Genomic DNA, 11,516 nt, shown 5'->3' with positions numbered 1-11,516 from the left:
CATCTAAAGCACATACACACTGAAAACAGACTTCCATCTCCAAAAAGGACTGAATTATGAATGTACTCGGTAGCTAACCACTCCTGGTATGTCTTCATATAACTAATAGTTTGAAGGTTTCATTGTTGCCTTTCTGGAACAATCTGACACTGGTGAATAAAATGTGGGCTACTTGATGCCTTTAAAACATTGCTTATCCATTTTCCCACTTTTTTTATCAAACATGAACATCTTTTTATTCACATTTTTTACACTTGATTTTAGTTTTTACACTTTTTACTCTATATTTTTGATCATTTGTAGTGCAAAGTGCCTTTTTGTGCAAACCCAATACGCAGTAAGTCAAGTATTTAACTCACAATCAATTAAAAAATAACAGGAAGACATCTTGTAAAAAAATATTCTAGTCTATACAAAATGAAGTACTTTCATAGTACTAATTGTTATTTATTTTAACTGAGAACATTCTCATTTACAGCAACAACCAGGGGAATAGTTACAGGGTAGAGGAGGGGGATGAATGAGACCGTTGTAAGCTGGGGATGATTAGGTGACCATGATGGTATGAGGGACAGCTTGGAAATTTAGCCAGGAGACAAGGGTTAACACCTCTACTATTAGGATAAGTGCCATGGGTGCTTATCAGTCTCTCGATGTGCAAAACTGATAGAGACATACCCCAAGCGACTTACAGCTGTAATTGCAGCAAAAGGTGGCCTTCAAAGTATTAACTTAAGGGGGCTGAATAATTTTGCACGCCCAATTTTTCAGTTTTTGATTTGTTAAAAAAGTTTGAAATATCCAATAAATGTCGTTCCACTTCATGATTGTGTCCCACTTGTTGATGATTCTTCACAAAAAAATACAGTTTTATATATTTATGTTTGAAGCCTGAAATGTGGCAAAAGGTCGCAAAGTTCAAGGGGGCCGAATACTTTCGCAAGGCACTGTACTTATTCAAACCAGTTGTTTTCATATTTGTAATCGAGTATTATGCATTTAGTCTTTCATGCCTTTGAACTATTAAAGGTTAATGTGCAACAGTAACGTGCTCAAATGTTGTCTGTTGTTTGTGTCACCTGTCACATCTACTCCCGCTGACTTGTTCCGGCGCTCAACATCGCTGGTCTACTAGCCACTGGTCCTGGGAACCCATCTTTACGCACACCTGGCAACCGTCATTACACACACCTGTGTCTCATCATCAGTCACACCTGGACCAGTGATGACAACTTAGCAATTTTGTTGCTAGATTTAGCAACTTTTCAGACTACCCTGGCAACTTCTTTTCAAACAGCACCTAGCAACAAATTTAGCTACTTTTAAAAATGTATTTTGAACTTTTAGCAACTTTTGAAAAGTGACTCAAATGCTAAAATGTGTGCACTTTGCCTCTAAATGACGTACAACGATTTTCTCAGTCACACACTCAGTCAAAACACAGGTGCCTAGCTGCAAAAGTGCATGTCAGTGATGTCAGCAGCAGGAGCTCAGCTCGTGCACCGGCAGCAGCCAGCCAGCAGCAATTTCAGCAAATTACAAGTCATTGTTAGCTGACAACAGCAGCAGTAGTACGGGTTCGACGAGCCAAACCCAATGAATATAGTTGGTCATGAATGTTTGATCTTGAACAGAACTTACAACATCAATCAACATGTCTCAATCAAAATTGTACAGCCAGAAATACAGAAAAGAGTGGGAGTCCGTACCTGAACAAATGTCAAATCATATTTTTTTCAGAGATGGCCAGTCAATTTGAGTAACTGTATTGTGTATTCCACATAATGACGCAGCTTTACATTATCACGCAATGACAACACAATGTCATTAAGCAACTTTTAGCAACAAATCAACCTGCCTCGAGCAACTTACCCTGAAAAGTAGTTGGCAACACTGACCTGGACTTCATTACTCCATTGATTACTTACCGTTTATACTCTTTTGTCATAAGGGAGTATTGTTTGTGTTTCCATGTCAGACGCTTCTCTTGATTTGTATTGTTCCATGTTTTGCATTTGGCACCCAGCTCTTTGTCTCAAGAGTCCAGTCTGCCTTTCACAGCCCTTATTGTAAAGACAACATTGTAAAGACAAGTCCTTTTTCCAAAATTGATTTAGGTACATTTTTGTGAAGGGGTATGAGAGTTGTGATATGGGTCATTTAATAGTACAATCATTTAAGGGATCAATACATTTCTATATTGCTTCCCCGGTATCTGCATGAACCATCAGGCACAGTGTTTTTGGTTGACCCTGTTGGACAGAAAGAGAAGGAGGAATCTGAACACGCTGCATTCAAATTCAGGTCTTAGTTATTCCATTGTACTGGATCTAATACATATTAACATTTTACATTCATACATTCATAAGTGTAATAATTTTTTACGACATACATACTCTTGGCTGCTGGCTCTGTCACATTCAGACATGTGCAGAGCAGACTGAAAGGGGAAGGGTAGCTCTTGACTGGAACCACAGCGGCTTTCTGTAAAGAGAGAGTCATCCAAAAGGCAAAGACACACCCCTTGACTTTCAAGTTGGCATTGTTGACCTGTATGTATTCTCTCCTGATTGGCTCTGTGGTGCACAGTCTGGCAGTCTGACTAAAGTGCCAGAGGTATGAGGAGAGACATCCTCCTTTGTATTTATGGGAATTTATATTTCCTAACACTTTGGATCCTATTCTTGGACAGTTAGAAGACACAATGCATCAATGCAAAATGACTAATTACTGTACATGAGTAACCTCAACCTTGTGGGTCTGTGGGTGTTTGGGCCAATAAAGTGCCAACTAAATTCTACCACTGACTAGTCTCTCATGCCCCTATGAATGGGGACTCAGGGCAATAGTTTTTCATCTAAACCAGACCTTTTTAACTGGAGTACACTAACCCCTAATTGGGGCTCTTTTCTTGACACACAGTAGCAGTTTACCAGATAAGAAGTGAAGGACATCAAAACTTAGATTGTTGTCAGGGTATATTACATCCTGTGCTGCCACATTGTCATATCCATTCTGGATTCTGAGTGGTAAAAATTATAGCTGAAAAAATGCCTCTGTGTGTGTTTACTGTATGTGGGAATGTCTTATGTCCGTCCTACATGTAGTGTTGGTACATGGAATATTCATCAACTGCATATATCATAAATTGCTATTGCAAATAGAAGTATTATGTTCAACAACTGACATTTTCAAATATTATTTTGACAAACACACTTTAACACACTTTGGTGATTACAATTCATTCTCTCTTGTCATAAATTTGGTTGGCACTGTCATCTGTGATATGACTTTATTTAAGTGCCTACTGATGAAACTGTGACTTAATAGTTATTTCTTGAAGTCTGCAAACGTTCTACATTTATTCACTCTGTGATAGGATTGGGTCCTATATGCTACTTTTATTAGTGTCCTAGGGTAGCCTAGTGGTTAGAGTGTTGGACTAGTAGCCGGAAGGTTACAAGTTCAAATCCCCGAGCTGACAAGGTACAAATCTGTCGTTCTGTTAAACCACTGTTCCGAGGCTGTCATTGAAAATAAGAATTTGTTCTTAACTGACTTGCCTAGTAAAAAAAATGGTTTAGTGCTTTAATTTAGGCTGCATGGGGTATAAAGTAAATGGCCTCTAATAGATTATAGTGAGAAGGAAAACAGCATTCAAATTTGACCTGTGTATTCATTTGCCAAAAACTAATCAGAATTCCATGTTCACATAAAAAAGAGAATACTTCAAAATGAAAAGATCCTGCCATGGAAAATACGACTGGTTGGACATAAAGTGGACAGGAGGGGAAATAACTCCCACCATGCAGCAGGACACCTTCAGCTGTGGGGTCTTTCTAATGGAGGTTTGATGGTTATATTTTCAATAATGAATGGTTAGCTGTTTATTTGACAATTAGGTCAAAAACTCTATTTTATTGCAGAGAACTTCCCCAAGATCCCCTCCCAAATTGAGATAGAACCTTCACAAAAACACATGGAGCAACTGCGAAAAGAAATGGCTGAGGATATAGTAAAAACGTCTGGTATGTAATGACATTTAATTCAAAGTAAATGTACATTTTTATTTTGATGTAGTTGTGTGGGACAACCATATGTTCCGTTCATGCCTATGATTTCAGAGTTCAACAAAGCCAACAACTGCTTCATGTGTGAAACTGATGAAGAGCCTGGATGTGGCCCAAAGACTGGCTGGGATAGTAACTTTATTTAACATGTTTAGAATCTTTTGACAACAGTGACGGCATGTAAGACAATTTATTATATCACACAATGGATGGCTGGCTAATTCCTCATTCTGCATTGATATTTGATATTATTTATAATGTGTTACACTTTGTTTTGTTTTGATTGAAGGTTTTGCTTGCCAACTGAGATTCCATATGCTGTGCCGAGGAATGAAGACAAGAGTTCAACAGAGTCAAGAACACAAACTGGAAGTGCAGTCTTTGTTGTTGAAAATGTATGCTGTACCCCACCCACACTGAAGAGGCTCTGACATGTACATCAACCAGGGTTAATGTCTGCTGTACCCCATCCACACTGAAGAGGCTCTGACATGTACATCAACCAGGGTTAATGTCTGCTGTACCCCACCCACACTGAAGAGGCTCGGACATGTACATCAACCAGGGTTAATGTCTGCTGTACCCCACCCACACTGAAGAGGCTCTGACATGTACATCAACCAGGGTTAATGTCTGCTGTACCCCACCCACACTGAAGAGGCTCTGACATGTACATCAACCAGGGTTAATGTCTGCTGTACCCCACCCACACTGAAGAGGCTCTGACATGTACATCAACCAGGGTTAATGTCTGCTGTACCCCACCCACACTGAAGAGGCTCTGACATGTACATCAACCAGGGTTAATGTCTGCTGTACCCCACCCACACTGAAGAGGCTCTGACATGTACATCAACCAGGGTTAATGTCTGCTGTACCCCACCCACACTGAAGAGGGTCTGACATGTACATCAACCAGGGTTAATGTCTGCTGTACCCCATCCACACTGAAGTGGCTCTGACATGTACATCAACCAGGGTTAATGTCTGCTGTACCCCATCCACACTGAAGAGGCTCTGACATGTACATCAACCAGGGTTAATGTCTGCTGTACCCCATCCACACTGAAGAGGCTCTGACATGTACATCAACCAGGGTTAATGTCTGCTGTACCCCATCCACACTGAAGAGGCTCTGACATGAACATCAACCAGGGTTAATGTCTGCTGTACCCCACCCACACTGAAGAGGCTCTGACATGTACATCAACCAGGGTTAATGTCTGCTGTACCCCACCCACACTGAAGAGGCTCTGACATGTACATCAACCAGGGTTAATGTCTGCTGTACCCCATCCACACTGAAGAGGGTCTGACATGTACATCAACCAGGGTTAATGTCTGCTGTACCCCATCCACACTGAAGAGGCTCTGACATGAACATCAACCAGGGTTAATGTCTGCTGTACCCCACCCACACTGAAGAGGCTCTGACATGTACATCAACCAGGGTTAATGTCTGCTGTACCCCATCCACACTGAAGAGGGTCTGACATGTACATCAACCAGGGTTAATGTCTGCTGTACCCCATCCACACTGAAGAGGCTCTGACATGTACATCAACCAGGGTTAATGTCTGCTGTACCCCACCCACACTGAAGAGGCTCCTGACATGTACATCAACCAGGGTTAATGTCTGCTGTACCCCATCCACACTGAAGAGGGTCTGACATGTACATCAACCAGGGTTAATGTCTGCTGTACCCCATCCACACTGAAGAGGCTCTGACATGTACATCAACCAAGGTTAATGTCTGCTGTACCCCATCCACACTGAAGAGGCTCTGACATGTACATCAACCAGGGTTAATGTCTGCTGTCCCCACCCACACTGAAGAGGCTCTGACATGTACATCAACCAGGGTTAATGTCTGCTGTACCCCATCCACACTGAAGAGGCTCTGACATGTACATCAACCAGGGTTAAAGAGAAAGTTAACACTGTAAAATGGTTTGTACTTATTTGAAGTAAAGTGTCTGACATGTTGGAAAAGATTAAAGGTTTACAATTTCTGTTAAATTGTCAATGTGTATTCATTGATTTACTGGCCACCACTACTGTGGTTACATGTTCAATATATGTTTTGACCAGCAAACCCACTGCAGCCTACCTCACTAGCTCACTCTCCATCCCTGCTTTGGACAATTAATAACATGACTTTCATACTTTGCCATTTTCCTTTATGGTTGATATTAACGATGAAAGGATATATTATCTGTCTCTCTCCTATTGTGTACCGCTGTTAAATACTGTGGCAAAATAAAAAAAACTGGGAAAATAAGTACTTAGAACCATCAATTATTATAGATAAATATTAAAGAAAAGGGTAAACACAACCCTGGACTGAACCCCCAAACTAATATTAATGTACAACAATATAGAAGATACATGACTAGAGGTTATGCAATATGGGTGTATATTATCCACTGCACGCTTCTTAGGTGTGTAATTGACATGACCAAGGAGCTATTGAAATTTAAATCTATGAAAAACGTATGTTACACCGCGTGATTTTACAGTACACAAACTAGAGTGTGCAATATAGAAGCGTAGTCAGTGGACATTCTGAACCCAGTTTGAAGTCATTAGGTGACATGACCAAGGAGCTATTCAAATTTTAAATTTGGAAATTTTATGGAAAATTGTGTGAGATGAAAATGGACAAACTAAAGGGTGTGCAATGTGTAGGCCCACTAAGTGGACATTCTGAACTTGTTTGAAGTCAGTAGGTCACATGACCAAGGAGCTATTGAAATTTAAATATGGAAACATTATGTAAAATCTTGTGAGATGAAATTTGAAAAACTAAAGGGTGTGCGTGCTTTGTAGAAGGCTAGTCAGCTAGTCTGAATCTTGTATGAAGTCATTAGGTCACATGAGCAAGGAGCTATTGAAATATGAAATTTTGAAAAAATTGTATAAAATCATTTGAGATGAAAATGCACAAACTAAAGGGTGTGCAATATATAAGGGTAGTCAGAGGACATTCTGAACCTTGTTTTAAGTTAGTAGGTCACATGACCAATGAGCTATTGAAATTCAAAAGTGCAAATTAATCATTTAAAATAGTGCAAGATGTAAATCGACAAAAACAAATGTGTGTCTGTGCCATCGGGTTAGCTATAACCAGTTTTTCAAATTTTTGGAGTAATGGTTAAAGAGATATTGACATGTTTTAAATGTGATTTGTCACTATGTTGACGGTCCCTAACTGCTGTTGGTGGATGTAAGGGAAAACTACAGGTGAATATCCGTCGAATATCCAACCTGACATTGTTTTTACCTCGGTCATTAGACATGCAGAAGTGCATTTAATATTTATGTCCATATCTGTCCGGTTTTAGGACCGTGCATAATGACTACATCATAATGTCTTGAACAACTTTACTTTAGACAAATGGAAAAATTGTCATTAGCTAGTTAAAATCCGGTGGCTTCCCTGCAATCTAAGCTAGCTAAATAGCTAGCTTTATACTGCAGCTAAAAGTCAATCTGGTGACATCAAAATATCAAAGACTTATTTTCCTAATTATTTGCCTCCTTGTCACGCCTTGGTCTTAGTATTGTGTGTTTTAGTTTATTAGTTAGTCAGACCAGGGTGTGACATGGGGTTATTATGTATTGTATTTTTGTTTTGGGGTTTGTAGTGTTTGGGATTGTAGTTGATTAGGGGTGTGTGTGTGGTTAATTAGGTTGGCTGCCTGAGGCGGTTCTCAATCAGAGTCAGGTGCTTCTAGTTGTCGCTGATTGGGAACCGTATTTAGGTAGCCTGGTTTCGCTTTGCATTTCGTGGGTGATTGTTCCTGTCTCTGTGCTAGTTTCACCAGTCAGGCTGTATTAGGTTTCGTTCTGTTTGTTGTTTTCTTTGTATTTATTAGTTATTCGTGTTAGTTCGTTCGTTTTGTCTTCACTCAATAAACATGAGTAACTTACACGCTGCATTTCGGTCCGACTCTCCTTCAACTAAACAAGAACGCCGTTACACTCCTTTCGAATGTAATTTCATTTCCAAGCCCCTATAATGATTATATCATCATCAGTGCCCATTGACGAAGCATTAAGTAGAATGCTCAGTTGGGCATCAGTCCAAAATGAACGTTCGAAACAATATTGTGACTAAACATACAACCCATCAATATTTACAAGTGACATGTATTCATTATCTCGTTACAATAAACTTATTAAATAAAGATTTGTATAATATAAATTGCAAATGCAATCTAACAACAAAATACGTTTTTGCAGTATGGTCATTTACAGTTAAATGGCAGCCAAAACCAAACATGGCTGCCCAAGTTAAGGATGACACAATGCCAACAGTCTCTCTGCCTCTGGAATATTATTGTGAGGCACAGGCTGTAAAAAAAAATCATATTTTTCTTGTGAAATTATTTTTTTGCCTTGTCTCTGACTCGCACACAAAATATAGTACATTCATTGCAGAAATACTATTTAATACTCTTTTGCTGTATTACTTTGTTTTTGAATTAGTGTTGTTGCTTGTACCAGGGCTCATTTATGCATTTGTTGACATTTACATTTACATTTAAGTCATTTAGCAGACGCTCTTATCCAGAGCGACTTACAAATTAGTGAATTCACCTTCTGACATCCAGTGGAACAGCCACTTTACAATAGTGCATCTAAATCATTAAGGGGGGGGGTGAGAAGGATTACTTATCTATCCTAGGTATTCCTTGAAGAGGTGGGGTTTCAGGTGTCTCCGGAAGGTGGTGATTGACTCCGCTGTCCTGGCGTCGTGAGGAGTTTGTTCCACCATTGGGGGGCAGAGCAGCGAACAGTTTTGACTGGGCTGAGCGGGAACTGTACTTCCTCAATGGTAGGGAGGCGAGCAGGCCAGAGGTGGATGAACGCAGGTGCCCTTGCTTGGGTGTAGGGCCTGATCAGAGCCTGGAGGTACTGCGGTGACGTTCCCCTCACAGCTCCGTAGGCAAGCACCATGGTCTTGTAGCGGATCCGACTTCAACTGGAAGCCAGTGGAGAGAGCGGAGGAGCGGGGTGACGTGAAGAGAACTTGGGAAGGTTGAACACCAGACGGGCTGGGCGTTCTGGATGAGTTGTAGGGGTTTAATGGCACAGGCAGGGAGCCCAGCCAACAGCGAGTTGCAGTAATCCAGACGGGAGATGACAAGTGCCTGGATTAGGACCTGCGCCGCTTCCTGTGTGAGGCAGGGTCGTACTCTGCGGATGTTGTAGAGCATGAACCTACAGGAACGGGCCAACGCCATGATGTTGGTTGAGAACGACAGGGTGTTGTCCAGGATCACGCCAAGGTTCTTAGCGCTCTGGGAGGAGGACACAATGGAGTTGTCAACCGTGATGGCGAGATCATGGAACGGGCAGTCCTTCCCGGGAGGAAGAGCAGCTCCGTCTTGCCAAGGTTCAGCTTGAGGTGGTGATCCGTCATCCACACTGATATGTCTGCCAGACATGCAGAGATGCGATTCGCCACCTGGTCATCAGAAGGGGAAAGGAGAAGATTAATTGTGTGTCGTCTGCATAGCAATGATAGGAGAGACCATGTGAGGTTATGACAGAGCCAAGTGACTTGGTGTATAGCGAGAATAGGAGGGGGCCTAGAACAGAGCCCTGGGGGACACCAGTGGTGAGGAGCGCGTGGCGAGGAGACAGATTCTCGCCACGCCACCTGGTAGGAGCGACCTGTCAGGTAGGACGCAATCCAAGCGTGGGCCGCGCCGGAGATGCCCAGCTCGGAGAGGGTGGAGAGGAGGATCTGATGGTTCACAGTATCGAAGGCAGCCGATGGGTCTAGAAGGATGAGAGCAGAGGAGAGAGAGTTAGCATTAGCAGTGCGGAGCGCCTCCGTGATACAGAGAAGAGCAGTCTCAGTTGAATGACTAGTCTTGAAACCTGACTGATTTGGATCAAGAAGGTCATTCTGAGAGAGATAGCGGGAGAGCTGGCCAAGGGGCACGTTCAAGAGTTTTTGGAGAGAAAAGAAAGAAGGGATACTGGTCTGTAGTTGTTGACATCGGAGGGATCGAGTGTAGGTTTTTTTCAGAAGGGGTGCAACTCTCGCTCTCTTGAAGACGGAAGGGACGTAGCCAGCGGTCAGGGATGAGTTGATGAGCGAGGTGAGGTAAGGAGAAGGTCTCCGGAAATGGTCTGGAGAAGAGAGGAGGGGATAGGGTCAAGCGAGCAGGTTGTTGGGCGGCGGCCGTCACAGAAGCGAGATTTCATCTGGAGAGAGAGGGGAGAAGAGGTCAGAGCACAGGGTAGGGCAGTGTGAGCAGAACCAGCGGTGTCGTTTGACTTAGCAAACGAGGATTGGATGTCGTCGACCTTCTTTTCAAAATGGTTGACGAAGTCATCTGCAGAGAGGGAGGAGGGGGGGGAGGGGGAGGAGGATTCAGGAGGGAGGAGAAGGTGGCAAAGAGCTTCCTAGGGTTAGAGGCAGATGCTTGGAATTTAGAGTGGTAGAAAGTGGCTTTAGCAGCAGAGACAGAGGAGGAAAATGTAGAGAGGAGGAGTGAAAGGATGCCAGGTCCGCAGGGAGGCGAGTTTTCCTCCATTTCCGCTCGGCTGCCCGGAGCTCTGTTCTGTGAGCTCGCAATGAGTCATCGAGCCACGGAGTGGGAGGGGAGGACCGAGCCTGCCTGGAGGATAGGGGACATAGAGAGTCAAAGGATGCAGAAAGGGAAGAGAGGAGGGTTGAGGAGGCAGAATCAGGAGATAGGTTGGAGAAGGTATGAGCAGAGGAAGAGATGATAAGATGGAAGAGGAGAGAGTAGCGGGGAGAGAGAGCGAAGGTTGGGACGGCGCGATACCATCCGAGTAGGGGCAGTGTGGGAAGTGTTGGATGAGCGAGAGGGAAAAGGATACAAGGTAGTGGTCGGAGACTTGGAGGGGAGTTGCAATGAGGTTAGTGGAAGAACAGCATCTAGTAAAGATGAGGTCGGGCGTATTGCCTGCCTTGTGAGTAGGGGGGAAAGGTGAGAGGGTGAGGTCAAAAGAGGAGAGGAGTGGAAAGAAGGAGGCAGAGAGGAATGAGTCAAAGGTAGACGTGGGGAGGTTAAAGTCGCCCAGGACTGTGAGAGGTGAGCCGTCCTCAGGAAAGGAGCTTATCAAGGCATCAAGCTCATTGATGAACTCTCCGAGGGAACCTGGAGGGCGATAAATGATAAGGATGTTAAGCTTGAAAGGGCTGGTAACTGTGACAGCATGGAATTCAAAGGAGGCGATAGACAGATGGGTAAGGGGAGAGAGAGAATGACCACTTGGGAGAGATGAGGATCCCGGTGCCACCACCCCGCTGACCAGAAGCTCTCGGGGTGTGCGAGAACACGTGGGCGGACGAAGAGAGCGCAGTTGGAGTAGCAGTGTTATCTGTGGTGATCCATGTTTCCGTCAGTGCCAAGAAGTCGAGGGACTGGAGGGAGGCATAGGCTGAGATGAACTCTGC

The sequence above is a fragment of the Oncorhynchus masou genome, unplaced genomic scaffold (assembly GCF_036934945.1).
Source record: "Oncorhynchus masou masou isolate Uvic2021 unplaced genomic scaffold, UVic_Omas_1.1 unplaced_scaffold_1292, whole genome shotgun sequence".
In the NCBI taxonomy this organism is placed as follows: Eukaryota; Metazoa; Chordata; class Actinopteri; order Salmoniformes; family Salmonidae; genus Oncorhynchus; species Oncorhynchus masou.
The sequence above is the reverse complement of the archived record's forward strand: the minus strand, read 5'-3'. Positions refer to the sequence as shown.